Source organism: Phyllobates terribilis, unplaced genomic scaffold (genome assembly GCF_046119375.1).
Source record: "Phyllobates terribilis strain yellow unplaced genomic scaffold, ASM4611937v1 Scaffold_13__5_contigs__length_258822181, whole genome shotgun sequence".
NCBI lineage: Eukaryota > Metazoa > Chordata > Amphibia > Anura > Dendrobatidae > Phyllobates > Phyllobates terribilis.
The window spans coordinates 253,763,617-253,778,322 of NW_027362773.1; the positions used below are offsets into that span (position 1 = coordinate 253,763,617).

General features: G+C 49.3%; 1 long non-coding RNA gene across 4 annotated transcripts in view; it reads right to left on the bottom strand.

Annotated features, from left to right (window-relative positions):
* LOC141174693 (uncharacterized) overlaps positions 1 to 14,384 on the bottom strand; it is a 32,851-nt gene extending 18,467 nt beyond the window's left edge. Inside the window, exons 1-3 of one of the 4 annotated variants that reach the window (XR_012252950.1) lie at positions 14,310 to 14,384; positions 11,175 to 11,264; positions 2,325 to 2,553 (exon numbers count right to left, since the gene is read on the bottom strand). This is a non-coding gene — a long non-coding RNA (uncharacterized lncRNA). Of the gene's footprint in view, positions 1 to 2,324; positions 2,763 to 11,174; positions 11,265 to 14,309 lie in introns of those variants that run through there. The other 3 variants (XR_012252951.1, XR_012252953.1, XR_012252952.1) reach the window with 3 other exon arrangements.
* Positions 14,385 to 14,706: the final 322 nt, after the last annotated feature.

Genomic DNA, 14,706 nt, shown 5'->3' on the forward strand with positions numbered 1-14,706 from the left:
GGAGCGGTGTACGCCACCTGTTCTCGCTGTTCTGCCTAGTCAGAGGTTGTCAGACCCCTAGTCCTGGTGACCACAGAGCCCCGTGAGGAGCAGGGGGAAGCCTTGCAGCTGCATGCTCTACCGTGAGTAAAAACCCGTATGGCCTCCGGACTCTTTATTTCTGCACCGCACCGCACAGCACCAGACCTCCTCCACTACGACTCCCTCCATCCGCGTCTCTGCCCTGAGGCCCTGCTCCGCCTGTGGGGAGTAGTATCAACGTCGGCTGCCACAACATCCCGCCTCAGAGGACTGCAGCAGCGCTGGTGGCCTTCACCAGGTACCACAGGTGGCGTAGTCAATTTCACCACTCGATGAACACTAACTCTGTCAGCCCATTACATCCTTTTTTTAATGTGACAGCCCTGGGCACGGAACGGGTCCAGGCCACGGCTACAACCCACCAAACATCTGACCCGGCTCCGAGTAACCCCACTTCCCAGAGTAGGGCTGTGAGCGTCACACTGGCATAGAGGGAAACCGTATCTACCCTGCGTTTCATTTCTCCCAGGAAGTCCTCTAAAGCTGTTTGCACTTGAAATGTGGCCTGAACATTACTGCTGGTACTTTTCTGTGCGAATTTGCTTGCCTCCTACCACCCTGGAATATTTCCAGCAAACTATGGTACGACGCCATGGTATTAACACTGCCCCCAATACCAGTAGCGAAGCCATCCCCAATTCCCTTCTCAGAAATTTTATTTGGTAGACTGAGTGGCTGCCCAAATGCATTTTCTCACAAAGAAGCTGAAGATAGAGTGGCAGTAGGTGCAAGTTTCTCCAGCCTGTTAGATATTAGAGGGTGAACGGCAGCACATTGGATCAGTGGTTAGCACTGCAGCCTTGCAGGGCTGGGATCCTGGGTTCAAATCCCAGCAAGGACAACATCTGCAAGGACTTTGTATGTTCTCCCCGTGTTTGCGTGTGTTTCCTCCTCAGTAAAAATAGACTGTCCAGGAACCTTTCCACACACTTTTCTTAGCAAGGACTGCTTCTCGGCAGGGTTGAACGGTCCCACCAGAGAATCCTCTGGTGTGCCTTGGCTTCTACCTCAGGAGAATTCATGATAGCGCTAACTTTGCAGCTGCTATGGGGCTCTTGAGCGGGGGAGAAAGGTTAGCCCTTAGAATCAAATCCTCTGGTGGGCACAATGTTTTTCAATCTGAAACAGCTTCTCAGTGGGAGTTGTATTCTTTAGCTCGGTGAAAGGACAGGCATAGAGGGAAACCGTATCTACCCCGGCTGTTATTTCTCCATTACCAGGTTCCGCCCATTGTCACACACGACCATGCCTGGCTGTATGTTCAGCGGTGAGAGCCACAGATTAGGCTGCTGTGTTACAGCTTTCAACAACTCTGCAGCGCTGGGCGGTTTGTCAATTAAGCATGTTATCTCCAGGTCAGTCTGTTGCCGCTTGGCCAAGGCAGTGTTGCAGTGCTGTCAGCTTGTGACTGATGTAGTCATTTCGGAGATGGAGGAGGAGGTGCATGAGCTGAACAATGTGATTACATTGAGGTTAAATTGGTGATGCTGGTTTTTATACTAAAGAAAGATCCTATTGTTTTGTTTTTTTTACGTTATTTTTTAAGACAAATGCATTCACCGGGAAATGTAATTTTAACATTTTACAACCTTATCTGGCAATGTGGTATGTGACACATCATCAGACACATCCTGTTTTATTTATGATGGAGGGACTCTGAAAGTCATAATGCCTATTTTTATAGGGCCATCAGACAGCCATTACTATTCTTAAAAGGCCAGTAGTTGGCCCTCGCTATTGTTAGAGAGCCATCAGCCGGCTATGCTTTGATGTTCTTATTATTAACAAGTGGGTCTCCTATACTGTTATTGCGTATCCAGTGACTGCAAGGGCTGCCAAAAATTTGGACGCAACCCAATACCCCTTTGAAGAGACAAAGAGGAGGGTCTCAGTAAAAAAAATGTTCCCATTATAAAGGAGCGGGTCTCCTATAGTGGTAATGCCCATGCTGTGACTGCAAGGGCTGCCAAAATTTGGGAAAAACCCCTCTAAGAATTTAAAGACATATAGAGCAGGGCCACAGTAATGACAAATTCCATTTAGAAAGGAGAGAGTCTGCTATTCAGTTATAGGGTATGCAGTGAGTCCAACGGCTGACCAATTTTAGGAAAAACCCCACTAAGAATTTAAAGACACACAGAGCAGGGCCAAAGTAACAAGTACAACATGTTCCCATTAGAAAGGAGAGAGTCTGCTATACAGTTATAGGTGAATATGTAAGAAAAAAGTGTTTTTCAGCTCACCATTAGATGAATTCCTGTGGCTTTGGGTGTGGACTCCAGGATGGTGCTCGGATAAGGCGGCTGTGGTAATCAACAAAAAGCAAGGATCCAGCAACAAACATCCAAATAGGAATATGAATGTGTGTTAAAGCTTCATGTTTATTAGAATTCCTTTAAAATCATGCTGTTAAAATTATAAATCCAGGGGATTACGCGTTTCGAACAAAAATGTTCTTAGTCATAACCATGTCTTGTGATCATTACAAAAGCAAAGTTAAATAAAAAAAAAAGGGAGGAAAAGGAACAAGGTGAGCAATTAGTCATGTAAATGAGACAATTATGCTAATAAACCAAACAAATGTCATAGGTGTAAAAGCATTAATTCAATAATAATACGTGATATCCGTTCTCTTATTCAGTCCAGAAGGGACTCTGAAATTAAACTTGAAAATATATTGTGCTTCTCTAAAATGCAAGACTTTATCTCTATCACCGCCTCGATCACTGGTGAGAACCTCCTCCAATGCATGAACACGAAAAAAGTCCAGACAACCTTTATGGACAGACAGAAAATGGTGAGATGCTCCTGATGAAGCTCTTGTAACATTTGCAGCATCATACATATGGTCTGCAATTCTGGTCCTGAGAGGTCGTGTGGTGCAACCAACATATTGAAGATTGCACTGTGTGCACGTAATGACATAAGCCACATAGTAACCGCACATTTATTAATTGCAGTACAACCTATGTGTGTATAGAGCAGCTGTGGCTTTAATTTCCTTAGAATTATCCATGTATGGACATAAGCCGCACTGTCGTCTGCCGCATTTGTATGAACCGGACACAGATAACCAGTTGCGTTTTGCTTTAGTTTTTTGCCTTACTGTGTGATCAGAAGGTGATATCATGTTACCAATAGTAATGACGCGCCCCCTGGGCCGTGTGTGGGGGAATACCCGGAGCCGAGTCTCTGTGTAATGCTGGGGGTTTGTAGTCTCCGTGGCGGTGACCCGGTCCTGTGGCTCATGGTGGTCAAACCAGTGGCGGATCTGTTTATTTGGTTTTTAATGTTTAAATGTCCGACTCCGCCACCCGTGGATTGCGGTCACTGAGAACCGCCGCTGTGGGACAGGCCGCTGAGGCTGATGTTGGGTGCGCAGCAGAGGCTAGTATAACTCCCCACGGGAGGAGTATAGCCTCAGGGCAGCGTGTGTAGATGGTGAGGGTTGTGGTGCATGGGCGCAGCAGAAATGATTCAGAGTCCGTGTAGTGCAGTTCAGGGTCTTTACTGTTGGTAATGGAGAAGGCCCTGCCGGGAGTACTGGCTAACATTATCTCGCCGTCAGGAACCTCCATGGGTTGTTGACAACTGAACTTAGACAGCTGCAGGATCCAATATAGTTGATTTTTACACTTAGCTCCTGTTTATGACACTCCAATGCCTGGAGACCTGAAGAACCAGACTCTTAACTGCAGTCATTAAAAGTTCTGCACAGTTCAAGTGCCACTCCGGAGCAAGAGTCAACAGGCTAATTACCTTACTGGCGCAGGATAGTAAAAGACAAGTTAAAACATACCTCCTTGGTGAAAATTGATATTCCATAGCTTACAAAATGAACTTTGCATCTTTGTGTAATTGGGTCCACAAGAGCATCGATGGTGGATCAATTCCCGTCAAGTGCACCATTGGTGGGCAGATTTCCTCAAGTGCACTGACTCTCCAAAATATCCCCAATTGAGCACCACCCTCATGTGCTTCACTGACTACTGTTCAGCGCTGCGGATAGAAATGACATAATGACGCTGAATCAAAGTCAATCAATCACATAAGGGTGGAGCTAGGAGGAGAATATTGAGGATGGATGCACTGGTATGAATTTCCGTCCTTGTTGCACTTACAGGTGTACTTGAATTTGTCAGTTACTACTCAACCCAGCAATTTAATTACTTTGTGGGCCATAAGGTTAGTATGTAACAAACATGCTGCATAATTGCTTGCAGAAAATCCACTGTGTTTTGCAGTGCCAGCATGCACATACTGTGAAAAATATCTGCACCATAAATTGATGAGAGCTGCGGATTTGAGATAAGCAATATGTAAATTTATGCTTAATATGTTAGTGCGAATTTCACTGAAGGGTGATATGTTTATGCCTCATTTTCAAAGTAGCAAAGCTAGGTAGACAAGGGTTAAATCTTAGCTCTACAGGCGCACCTAGCTGGCTTTGCATATAACCAGGCTAGCTGTTCACCTTAGTCAGCCTGCTGGGGGAAGCTGAGCAGACTGGATTATATTGGAGCAAAGCCACAATAAGAGGAATTAGAATGCCCCCACAAAATTAAAAAATGAACACAGCAATAAAAAAGGCAGCAGTATTTACCTGCCCAGGTCTCAGAACTAATGCACTATTAGGATGCAACAAACCTATGTAATAAAAATGTCGACAACACAGGTGCAAAATACTGGTGAGACAACCACTCACAACCTACCAGTTCATGGAGGGAGTGATTAGTTAACATTAAAATTGCACACAAAAAAGGCTTGTATTGGGCGCTGGTCACACACAGGTAGTGCACAGTGACTGGCTTACAGCCTATTAGTGACACCCATACTATTGTGTGTAATTTTAATACTAAGCAATCATCCCCTCCATAAACTGGTAGGTTGTAAGTGGTTGTCTCATCAGTATTTTTCACCTGTGTGGTCTTTATTACATGGGTTTACTGATTCCTGATGCAGGTCTGCATTAGTTCTGAGACCTGGGCAGGTGAATACTGTTGCCCTTTTTTTTGGGCTCTGTTTATTTTTGGATTATATTGGAGCTAAAGAGAGAGACAAACCATAGTTTCTCTCTGAGAGGAGACTTCACAGGCCACGTGCACCTAACTGCAAGTATCAGTGGTTTCTATGGACAATAGCCGTTGTGTTTGACCGAACTGGGACTAGCTCAGCCGAGCATGAGGCCAGCCAGGGTCTATTTTGTTTAGTTAGTGCCTGTACAAGGCTAGGAATTTATGTTTATGGTTTTGTTTTAGTGCTGGGCAACCAGTGCAAATAAACCAACCATGAGTAAGGTTTCTTAGCTGAAACATGTAGGTTTTTTCACACTGAAGGAACAGCTATGATTTTATGATACCAATAAAGTGAAGTTGTATCTGCTGCCACATACGGCTTCACTGGAAGATCTGCTTTTTTTCCCTTTTGGCTGTCACGCCTGGACCCGGGTGGCTCATTGTGAGAGCTTCCACTGTGACGCTACTGAGAGACTGGTGAGCTGATTATCTTCTCTTCGCCCCTCCTCTCCTGATCAGTGCAAATAAATGTCACATTGTTTTGACTCAAATGTCAAAATGAATGTCCATGAATCTGACGCGCCCCCAGGGCCGTGGAGTACTCGGCAGCCGGGCCTGTGGATGCTGGTGGGGGATATCACGGTGGCTGGCCCGGTCCGTGGCCTAGGGCGGTCAACAAAAAGGGGATTATAACATGGATAGGAAAAACGAAAATAAAATAAATAGTTTGTGACGCCACCTGTGGTACCTGGTAAGGATTACCAGCGCTGCTTCAGACCTCCGGGGGTGTTGGGATGGCAGCTGAGGTGTTTCTGCTCCCCACAGGTGGAGCGGGCCCCCGGGGGCAGGGATGGTGTGAAGGGATGCAGGAGAGAGGGGACCCAGCCGGGTCAGAGGAAGAACAGACATGCACACAGGGGTTCGCTTCAGTACCTTTACTGATGATGGTAGTCAGGTACGGTCCAGGGTACTTGCAGGAAGGGTGTGCACTTCTGGACTTGCTCCCCAGTGAGCGGGTGTAAGGCCTCCTTTCTGTATCTTCCTGACCCTCTCCCTGGAGCTTCTGACCTGCCTGGAACAGGGTCTAGCTCCCTCGATGTTTCTCTTACCCGTCTTGCTTGGTGGCGAGGGCTTTCCCACTGGTTACCACGATCCCTCAGCTTGTCTGGTGCTGCAGCATCATGTCACACTCACTGCTTCCCACTGACTGACTTCCTCAACTCCACCCCCCAGTATATATATACCTGACAGGGCTCCATCTAGTGGACTTGGGTGGAGGTGTCTGCATGTATTGAGGCCACTGGGGAGAAACCATCTGTACAACACCCAGGAGTTCTGTGAAAGCCTGCAGCCGCAGGGCGTCACAAATCTCTACACCAATGATATCCAGGGTCGGGCTGGGGTGTCTGCGTCCCATAGGGGGAATTGACCCTAGGGGTCCACCTTACAGCTATATGCAAATACCTATTAGTCGTTATCCCTGTTATAGTGGAGCGTCGACTGTAAAACACAGGCTGCTCCTTCACATCTACTATGCGCCACCATAACTGGGATGTACAATTCCGGTAATTTGAATCAAAGGGTTCTTTGGTTAAAACAAGTTATCACCGATCCATGAGCTCCACAGGATAGGTTGAATATTGATTGTTTGGGGCCAACCATTGGAAAATGCACTGATTGGAAGAATGTGGAAGTTTTATCCCTGACAGGACACGTATCCCCATTTTAAAATGCAGCAGCACGTGGGACGTCTGACTGCAGATCCATTCATTCTCTTGGGGGCTTCCAAAAAAAAAGAGCAGTGCTTACAGCCAATGAGAGAATGAATGGATTGGTGGTCAAGTTGCACATGCCGCTCCAGTAAAATGGGGACAAAAGCTCCACATGCTGCCGATTTGGTCTCAGCAGTCAGACCCCCACCAATCAATAAGTTATCACTGATCCTGTGGAGAGGTGACTACTTGTTTTCACCGGAGAACCCTTGTAAGTCCATCTCTGCTGCTGTGTTCCAAGTATTTAATTTCTAAGGTCACAGCCAGAGCTAGCGCCAGCACCCGGCGCACCCGGGCAAGTGCCGGGGCCCTGGACCATCAGGGGGGCCCACTCGCTGTCAGGGCCCGGGCCGCTCCCCCAGCATCTGTACAGGACCTCTCTCCGGTGCTGCTTGATTGCCAGCACTTCTCCAGACAAGGCCGCACGCTGTGCAGCTGTGTCTGGTAGCAATGACACGGCAGGGGCAACACTGCTACTTTATTTGTGCTTGTGTATCACCCCTGCTGTGTCATTACTACAAGACACAGCCACACGGCACACTGCGTGCGACTGACGCGCCCCCGGGCCGTGTGTGGGGGAATACCCGGAGCCGGGTCTCTGTGTAATGTCAGGGGTTGTAGTCTCCGTGGCGGCGACCCAGTCCCGTGGCTCAGGGTGGTCAAACCAGTGGCGGATCTGTTAACTTGGTTTTTAATGTTTAAATGTCCGACTACGCCACCCGTGGATTGCGGTCACTGAGAACCGCCGCTGTGGGGCAGACTGCTGAGGCTGATGTTGGGTGCGCAGCAGAGGGTAGTATAACTCCCCATGGGAGGGGTATAGCCTCAGGGCAGCGTGTGTAGATGGTGAGGGTTGTGGTGCATGGGCGCAGCAGAAATGACTCAGAGTCCGTGCAGTGCAGTTCAGGGCCTTTACTGTTGGTAATGAAGAAGGCCCTGCCGGGAGTACTGCTAACATTAGAGGCCTGATCAGTCTGTGAGCGAACAAGAGTCCCCCTGGCCAGGTGGAGGTGTAAGCCTTCCTGTCTGACTGCACTCTTCCTGGCTACCCTGCTGTAGTCGTGTAGTAGCCCACGTCCCTGAGTGTACCGTGTGGTGCTCACCCGTATGGCTGGTGACTTGGGGCTTTTGGTACCTTCCGCTCCTCGATGGCAGTGCCGGTCTCTTGCATGTGACTGAGCCTCCGGGCTTTCTATGGCCAGAGGACCTGAAATCCCCTGCCAGGTGGTTTCTGCTGCTGGATGTGGAAATCCTCACAGCCTCGGACTCCGGTGTCCGGTTCTCTGCGTCTTCGGCCAGGACGAGCTCTGCTAGCTTCAGTCCCTGGCCTTCAGCTCCTGTCTCCTACCAAGCTCCTTGCTGCTCCTCTGTCCCTTCCTCTGGAACTACTACTTAACCCTGCCCCAGATCCAGTTTATAAATGGCAGGTTCCTCCCCTCCCTGGACTGGGGCAGGAGGCGTTGCATGCAATAGTACTCCTGACCAGGAAAACCCATGCTCGCTCTCAGACATGGTATTTCTACCACTGTGGCAACCAGACCCCCTTGGGTGCCACATGACCATGTCTGCAGAAGTGCCGACAATCAAGCAGTGCCGGAGAGAGGTCTTGTACAGATGCTGGGGGAGCGGCCCAGGCCCCGACGGTGAGTGGGCCTTGCTGATGGTCCAGAGCTATGTCTGCTGGACGGGACACAGGCCGGTGGCCCTGGACAGCCACATACCTGAGGAGCTGGATGGGACATAGGCCGGGGGCAGGTGAGTGAGGCTTGTTTCCAGCTTCCCCAATACCCATATTAAATATATTTCTAGTGTGTGTGTGTGTGTGTATGTATGTGTGTGTGTGTGTGCATGTATGTATGTGTGTGTGCATGTATGTGTGTGTGTATGTATGTATGTGTTGTGTGTGTCCATGTATGTATGTATGTGTGCATGTCTGTGTGTGTATGTGTGTGCGTGTGTGTGCGTGTGTGTGCTTGTGTATGTGTGTGTATGATGTGAATATCTGGGTATGTCAGTGTGTATGACTGTATATATATTTATGTGTTTTTTAAGAATTTGTGTTCAAATATGTACGTATGCCCATATGTATACGTATCTGTGTATATGTTTGTGTATATGTGTGTCTACGTATTGTATGTGTGCATATCTGTGTACCATGTGCATGTGTGTATGTGTATGCATGTCTGCGTACTGTGTGCATGTGTGTCTGTGTACTGTGTGTGTGTCTGCATACTGTGTGTGTGTGTGTCTGCGTACTGTGTGTGTGTGTGCATGTCTGCATATGTGAAGGATGAGGGGACAGCCTGGGCCCTGTGTTATACACCTATATTTCTCTGCTGTATTTGTTCATCATGAATGGTGGTATGTGTTAAAGGGGCCCACTGAGACTCTTTCGCCCGGGCCCACGAAAACCTGGAGCCGGCCCTGGTCATGGCCCCACTCTCAGTATTTGGTCAGTATTTTTTCTCAGGAGTGGGAGCCAAAACCAGATGAGGAACAATCAGAGAAAATGTATAATAGAAACAAGTGCACCAATTCTGCATTTATCACCCACTCCTGATTTTGGATGCCACTCCTGAGAAAAAATACTGACCGAATACTGACCAAGTACTGATAGTGGGGCTGTGGCCTAAAGTAAATAATCTTCTCCTAGTTAATATCAGAGAGAACAAATGACCGCCATACACAACACAATCCACTGTACCAACTCCAATAATACCACATACAAAAGGGACTAATACCGCTACATCATGACCAGATCACATATTACCATTGACGCGCCCCCTGGGCCTGTGTTGTGCAGGGGAACCCGGAACCGGGCCTGTTGTAGAATGCTGGGGGTTGTAGTCTCCGTGTGGCGGTGACCCGGTCCGTGCCCAGGGTGGTCAAACCAGTGGCAGTCTTAATGTATAGCAAATGTCCGACTACGCCACCCGTGGATTGCGGTCAGTGGGGACCGCCGCTGCGCTGCCGACCGCTGAGGCTGATGTTAGTTGCGCAGCCGAGCATGGGATAACTCCCCACGGGAGAAGTATTGCCTCAGGGCAGCTAATGTGAGAGATGATGGGAGTGATGGTGTGAGGGTCCCAGTGCTAATGGTGCTGGTGCGGCAAGGAATCACAGAGACGTGAGGTGCAGTTCAGGGTCTTTACTGATGGTACAAGGCAGACCCTCCCGGGAGTACTGGCTAGTATAAGGGGCCTGGTCAGTCTGCGAGCAAGCAGGAGTTCCCCTGGCCAGGTGGAGTTGTAGGCCTCCCCGTTTATCTGCACTCTTCCTGGCTACCTTGCTGTCAGTGGTTACAAGTAGCCCACGTCCCTGAGTATACCGTGTGGTGCTCACCCGTATGGCTGGTGACTTGGGGCCTTCTGTTAGCCTCCGCTCCTGGATGGCGGCGCTGGTCCCTTCTTTGTGACTGAGCCTCCGGGCTTCTATGGCCAGAGGACCTGGAATCCCCTGCCGGCTGGTTTCTGCTGCTGGGTATATATCAGTCCCCACAGCCTCGGACTCCTGTGTCCGGTTTTAGAAACTTCAGCCAGGGCGAGCTATATCTCTGCTCACAGCCCCTGGCCTTCTGCCTCTGCTCCTACAGAGCTCCTGATGTATCTTTTCCTGTGTCTGCAGCTTCACTCTAGGCTCTGCCTGCTCTGCTTGTTCTGCAGGCTCTGTCTCTGTCTAACCTAATCCCGCCCCAGACCCAGTTTATAAGGGCAGATTCCTTCCCTCCCAGGTCTGGGCGGGCAGTGTTGCATGCTTAGGGTTCCTGACCAGAGAAACCTCCCACTTGCTCTCAGACATAATATCTCTATTACTGTGGTAACCAGACCCCTGGGGTGCCACACCATCACATAGTGACTGAGTAATACCACATACAATGAACAAATACCGCCACACCATGACCAGACCTCATATTACCACCACATAGTGACAGAATAATACCACACTCAAGGGACAAATACCACCACACCATGACCAGATTACATATTACCACCACATGGTGACAAAGTACTGATCATGAATACAAACCCCAATACTAATAACACTGTTATTAACATCAGTAACATTATACACCGAAGCTCTGTATACAGTGTCAGCATTTAGGTAATACAGGGATCACCAGTGACATTATACACAGGAGCTCTGTATATAGTGTCAGTGTACAGGTAATACAGGGATCATCAGTGACATACACAGGAGCTATGTATATAGTGCATAGGTAATACAGTGGTCACCAGTGACATACATAGGACCTCTGTATATACTATATAGTGTATAGCATAAGTGTACATGTAAGACACTGACTCACCAGTGACATCTCTAGGTGAAGTCCTTCATTTTCTCTTTTCCTCTTCATCTGGCACAGACAGCCATCACTTCTTCCAGCCAGGACTCATCTCTGCAGAAAATAACACACAGTTATCAACTGATCACTTCTAGAGCACATTCCACACTTTTTCCCAGACTTCTACAATACGCCAGATGAAGAAAAAACGCGACATACTGCCACACTGCACAGTAACAGGACCCCCCTTTTGTCCCCCCTCATGGAAAACCGTTTCCTAAAAAGTAAATTATATTACAAAAGTAATAATGTTCCTAATTGGACTCTAAAGTGATAATGTTCCCACTTGCCACCATGAACTAATAATGTATGTTCCTCATTCTGGCCCTCAGACAGTAACTAAGTTCCTTGTCCAGCCTGACCCCCCAATGTGTCCAGCCTGGCCCCCCACCCCATATATCCATCCTGTTCCCCAAGTGTCCAGCATGGCCCCTCCCCATATATGCATCCTGGCCCCCAAGTGTCCAGCTTGTCCCTCCATATATTCATCCAGGCCTCCAATTGTCCAGCCTGCTCCGCCATCATATATTCTGCCTGCTCCCCCCATCATATGTCCAGTCCCCCCCATATATCCATCCTGGCCCCAAGTGTCCAGCCTGTCCCCCCATCATATGTCCGGCCTGCTCCCCCCCATCATATGTCCAGCCTGCCCCCCCCCATCATATGTCCAGCCTGCTCCCCCATCATCATGTGTCCAGCCTGCGCCCCCATCATCATATGTCCCATCTGCTCCCCCATCATATGTCCATCCTGCTCCCCATCATATGTCCAGCCTGCTTCCCCCCATCATATGTCCAGCCTGCTCCCCTCATAATATGTCCAGCCTGCTCCCCACCATCACATGTCCAAGCTGCTCCCCCCATCATATTTCCATCCTGCTCCCCCTTCACATGTCCAGCCTGCTCCCTACATATCCATCCTGGTCCCCATGTGTCCATTCTGCCCCCCCAAATATCCAATATTCAGCCAGGCCTCCATGTGTCCAGCCTGCCCCCCCAAATATCTATCCAGACCCCCATGTGTCCAGCCTGCCACCACCCAAATATCCATCCAGGCCCCCATGTGTCCAGCCTGCCCCACCAAAAATCCTTTCAGGCCCCCATGTGTCCAGCCTGCTTCCCCAAATATCCATCCAGGCCCCCATGTGTCCAGTAAGGACCCCATGTGTCAAGCCTGCCCCCCATACATCCATACAGGCCTCCCATACGTTCATATAGGCCCCCCATGTGTCCACCTAGCCCCCCATCCCATTCTGCATCCATACACAGAAAAAAAAAAGATTCCCCTTACCGCCCTGCGCTCCTGATGCCGTGCGGTGTCCTCCTCTGCTTAGATCCGGCGCATTCGTAGAGGAGGCCGGCGGCTGATTCGCATGCGCGCGTCCCTGCATCTACTCTGCCTGCCCTTTTAAAGGGCCCATGCCCCTAAAACCAGCAGGCTTTTTTTTTAAATTCTCTTCTTCCTCCTCTCGTCTGCAGAAAGGGCCCACCGGGGAAATCCCCGGTACCCCGCCATGCCAGTCCAACTGTGATGATATCCACAGTAAATATGTTCCGTGGGAAAGTAACCTTAACGATATGTGCACATGACGTTTTCTTCAGGCGGATTCTGCCTGGAACCCAAATGAAAAAAGTGATAAAAGACGTAAAAAGAATGAACATATTCACATCAATGTCAAAATGGGTCTCTACTTCTGGTGTGGCGCCCTGCTGCGCATTGGTGCCACAGAACCCAGAAGGGTGCATGGATGGACTTCTCCACAAGAGGCCCTCACTACATTCACACACCTCCACCCTACCACCTCAGACCAGCAGAGGGAGCCCGTCAGGGATATATAAAGGGAGGGTGGAGCCAGGCAGCTCAGTTAGTTGGAGTTTCAGTTCAGTCAGACTGAGAGAGGGAGTCTGAGAGCGTGCTGACGCTCAGAGAGCAGCGAAGAGTCAGCAAGCTGGCTGCTGTGCTTAGGCGAGCCAAGGCCTACAGCACGTGTGAAGGCCTAGTGAGGGCCCTGAGTGGGCCGAGGGCGAGAGGAGAAGGAAGAAGTAGCGAGGGGGCAGAGGAGCATACCAGGCTCACCTCGAGATATATACCGGACACCGGGTCCGCGCCTACAGAGATCCTTTACACCCAGTAGGAACCACCGGAACCCCTGGGGGACTACAGGTCCCAGGTTCACCAAACGCTGATTACAGTACCAGGGCTAGGAGTCACGGAGGCCCCAGCATCCAGGGAGAGTGATCTCCAAGAGAAGGCCCTACCACCAGGTCAGCACGTGCAAAGAGAGACAGTAACCAAGCTAGGCCTAGTTCTAGGCAGGCCAGAAGCTTATTGAGTAAAACCACGGATCAGGAGGCCCTATACCCGCTCACTGGGGAGAGTCCAAAAGTGCGCCCTTCGTCCGGAGTACCCTGGACCGTGCCTGCACCACCACCAGTAAAGGTACTGAAGTTTACCCCCGTGTGAGTGTCCGTCTTTCCTCCAGGACCGTCCTGCCGTCTCTCCCCTGCACCATCATCCATTACACCCCACGCTGCCCTGGAGCTAGCTCTACCTGTGGAGAGCCACACCATCCCTGCTGCCATAACACCAGCTCCAGAGGACTGCTCCGCAGCGGTGGCACCCCTTATCCGCATTCCACAGGTGGCGTCACGAACACTTTAAATCCCTTATAAATATTCCCCCCTTTTACTGACCACCCTGGGTCACGGACGGGGCCAGTTACCGTGATATCCCCCAGCAACCAGAGGCCCGGCTGCCGAGTACCCCACGGCCCAGGGGGCGCGTCACTGGCAGCTACCTCTCGGAAGTCATCACTAAAAAGACAACAAAAGAACAGGGTCAAATGCACCACTAAAGACATCAACAGGGACGTGAGAGAACACGCTTCAGGGAAGACGCCGCCACCTTCTGCTTCAAAAATGATGCGGGTACACAAGATTCTAAAGATGCTGTGTGCACGTACCCTAAAGCTCATCACTGTTTCCTCATTGAAACAAGTGAAATAGACTTTTAATAAAATTGATGAAACCTATAAAAATATTTCCAATGTTCAGGTTGTCACAGGTTATACACAGATAACTTTCCAGCAGCTTACCATACCTTGGCTCAGGTGCAGGACACATTCACAGACTGTTTTCCCCTCTGACCTTTCTCATAGCCAAATCTCCCTTGTATAATAAGACTGCCTCTTATCCCCTATGACACTCCCTGGGAGACACCTCATCTCCCTCCTCCATATTTCTAAAGGGGGGTAGACACTCTACTAACAAAAGGTTTTAAAGTGCCAAAGTTTTTTTTAGTACAATGTATTTGAGGTATCTATCATGTCTGATGTTGACCTCTCTGTGTATAATTAATATCCACAGTGGACATTGTGGATTTGTATTTTGTACCTTGACTTACAGTTGATACTGTGTTAACTTCTCATTTAGTGTTTGTTTGTTTTTTCATCTTCGACAGTTTGACATTTTTAATATTACAGTACAGCAAAAGAAAG